We start from the raw sequence: 3,721 nt of genomic DNA on the forward strand, positions 1-3,721 counted from the left end.
GGAGGGAGGGCTGTGGGGGAAGTCAGGGAGGGGGAGAGAGGGTGTGAGTTAAGACCTAAAGAGAAGCACTCAAGTGAGAAATGAGTGGTGTGTAGGCACCCCCCCCCCCCCCTTCCACCTTCCCTCCCCCCTCCTCTTCCCCCTCATGCACTGACGGGCCACAGGTGACACCCCACACACACACACACACACACATATACACTTAACCCAACCCATGGTAGAAGACAGTAGGCCAACTAGAGCCCAGTTTGACACATGCACACCAGACCCTAACTCACACAGCCAATCAAGGCTTGCCTAAGGCTGGTCTAAAACTGTTTGCTTGGAGCGACACTGACCCACATGAACACACTGAACCATGACCATAGAAATACATAACTTCTGTTACCTACAGACTAGACCAGACTAGACCAGAGCAGGAGAAGCCTAAGAGTATAGAATCTCATTTGAAAACACAGTCAGCAAAACCTTCGCATCTTTTGCAACATCTCCGGGTGGATATTTACAGTGACAATCCGTGGTGTTTCCGTGGGGAAACCCTGACGTGTTTGGGAGTGCTTGTGCTGAGCAAAGAGTCTTACCATCATGCTGACACCTCTCTGGTGGAAGCTTCTAGCCTGGTAATGAGACGTGAGAGTTTGACTGTGAGGCCAGAAAAAGATCTAGAGGAGGATGTCAGGAAGGACAGTTAATTATGGTGGCCTTGTTTGCCGTCTCTCATTATGATGACACGTTTAGTTGATCTACGAGATAAACATGTTCGCTCCGTGGTGTGTTCTCTGTGTGAGGTGTGTGTGTGCGGGTGTGTGTGTGTGTGTGTCAGTGTGAGTATGTGTGTGCTCTTTTGTCGTGTTCACCCCTTCCCAACCAAGTCTCCAGACAATGGGAGCTATTTAGAAAATAAGAGGTGAAGTGAGGAGAGGAAGAGAGTTCTGGAGGAGAGAGACAGAGAGGACAGGAAGAGAGTTCTGGAGGAGAGAGACAGAGAGGAGAGGAAGAGAGTTCTGGAGGAGAGAGACAGTGAGGAGAGGAAGAGAGTTCTGGAGGAGAGAGACAGTGAGGAGAGGAAGAGAGTTCTGGAGGAAAGAGACAGTGAGGAGAGGAAGAGAGTTCTGGAGGAGAGAGACAGAAAGGACAGGAAAGGAGAAGAGGATGGAGGGGAAATGGGGGAAGGAAGGGAGAACAGAGCAGAGAAGAGGACAGGAGCAAACGTAGCAAACATCTTTACAGTCTGACAGACCGGCAGTACTTATACTGTACGTAAAGGCACAGCTCTCTCTAACCACCTGTTTGGTGTCTTCTCTGCCACAAACACACAACGTTGAAGAGTAGCGGGTAACCAAGCAGCTGACTGGAGGGAGGGATTGGGGGGGGGGGGTGCAGGACGGGGTGTGTGTGTCAGTGTGTGTGTGTGTGTGTGGGGGGGGGGGGGTAATACTGGTCCTATCTCCTCGTGTTTGATCCTGCAGACTGAGAGCTTTACTGCTGCAAAACTGAGCTAATGTGTGTCTTTGTGCGTCATGGGAGGGGAGACCCTTTCTTCTGCCCCAAGTACAAATCACCAGACTGTGGTCGCTTTCTACCCAGACACAGGAAGGCAATGGAGGAGAGAAAGATCTCAATCACACATGGATCTGAACCAAACTAATCCCCCATTGGTGCCAACGTGACCCTGAGGAATGGGCTTAGAGAAGCTCGGTTAGACCGGACGAGGACCTCTGTGGCCTCGTCCCTGCGTCGCCCACCCACAGTCACAGGCAGAATGAAGACACATACATTCATAACACTTTATACCAGCAGGGGGCGGGGGGGGGGGACTGGGTGGGGGGGAACCTTGGGGGGGGGGGCCACACAGAGAGCCAGAGCGCCAAGCAGGGGACCCTGACTGGGTCCCGTCTGACAAGCTTTCCTTCTCTGGCTCAGATGAACATCAGATGAATAATAATAACAATAACATGCTCATTTAGCAGATGCTTTTCATCCAAAGCATCTTACTGGGGGAGGGGGGAAGGAGGAGGAGGGGGAGGTTGGAGGAGGGAGGATAGAAGAGGGAGAGGAAGATGTATCGGTCTATATCTATCCACCTATCTATTTATCCATCTATCTATCCTTCTATCCATCTATCTATGAGTGGGGGATAGTGGTTGTGCAAAGCTGGTGTGTGTGTTTCCTGCTGTGTGTGTGAGGCCAGGCAGTGTGACGTTGTTTAGCTCTGGTCATCAGTGTGTTTACTGTTTAGTCTGTCCTCACTGCACTGCCCCTTCCTGTCTGCTGTCAAAGACAGTGTGTGTGTGTGTGTGTGTGTGTGCGTGTGTGTGTGTGTGTGTGTGTGGGAGATAGTAGAGGTATTTGTAGCTCAGTTTTTTCCGAGGTGGTTGGAAGGAAGGTACAGAAGGAGAAAAGTTTCAAAGTATTGGAAGGATTTTTTAACAATTACAAAGTATTCAACACTATTCAAAATAAGAATGTGCCAACAATTATATTTCTGTGGATCTTATGCAATACAAAAATGTGGTCATGAAAACCTATAGTCCACAAAGAATGTAATACATAAACATGGTTACAGTCTTCCATTCCATGCATTAAATAAATACGTCTTTGAATCAGTTATACACATTTTTTTTATGTATCAATTGAAATAAACAAATAGATTAAACTTCAACTTCAGACTTTCAACAACATGGCTTGGAGCATGCTGCAAATGAGAGAAAGTGTTTTTCAGAATGGAGTCTATTCAAATACAAAGAATGATACTCAAATACAACTTGCACATACTCATGTACAATTAAAACAGAATTAGACAATGAGTAGTTCAGATCTCAAAATCGAATCGAATTAATCAGATCTAATATTGTTGATATACAGTTTGATTTTACGTATAATATTTTGGAAATATGTTTGGGTGCAGTCAAGATCATGTGTAGGCTTGACCTGTATGACTTTTTGATATCTGAGGGGGGGGGGGGGGGGGGGGCAGGGGGGGTTCTGGGATGAGAGAAAAATAGAGAGACGAAGGTATGTTTTCTGATGCGTTTATCCATGTGTACAGATCAACAAACTGGGGGGATTTGAACCTGCAACCTCTGAAAGGGCAGTGAAACACACTGAACAGGAGGTGTGTCCTGTTCAGCTGAGCGTGACTGGGACAGGAACACCTGGAGCACTGAAACTCATGCAGGCAAACATCGCCCCCTGTCGCCTTCCTGCGATACTGCACCCCAGAAGATGCCGCAAATCAGAAGTAATTTGGCTCGCTTGGCGTTTCCTGTTGATATTCCTCTCTCTCTCTCTCTCTCTCTCTCTCTCTCTCTCTCTCTCTCTCTCTCTCTCTCTCTCTCTCTCTCTCTCTCTCCCTCTCTCTCTCTCTCTCTCTCGTCTGTCTCACTTCCTCTCTGTCTTCTCCCTCTCTCCTTACTGCTCTTTCTCTCTCTCTCTCTCTCTCTCTCTCTCTCTCTCTCTCTCTCTCTCTCTCTCTCTCTCTCTCTCTCTCTCTCTCTCTCTCTCTCTCTCTCTCTCTCTCTCTCCTCTCTCTCTCTCTCCCTCTCTCTCTCTCTCTCTCTCTCTCTCCTCCCTTTCTCTCATGTTGGGGGGGTACTTAGGTGTGTGTGTGTCGGGTGAAGGGGGGGACTAACTAGGGCTAAGAGATTCTGTCATGCTACCCCCTCAAACACCCCCTCCATGTCTGCTGTGTTTGTTTACATGTCTAACTGATTCTGTCTTC

Source organism: Osmerus eperlanus, chromosome 24, assembly GCF_963692335.1.
Source record: "Osmerus eperlanus chromosome 24, fOsmEpe2.1, whole genome shotgun sequence".
In the NCBI taxonomy this organism is placed as follows: domain Eukaryota; kingdom Metazoa; phylum Chordata; class Actinopteri; order Osmeriformes; family Osmeridae; genus Osmerus; species Osmerus eperlanus.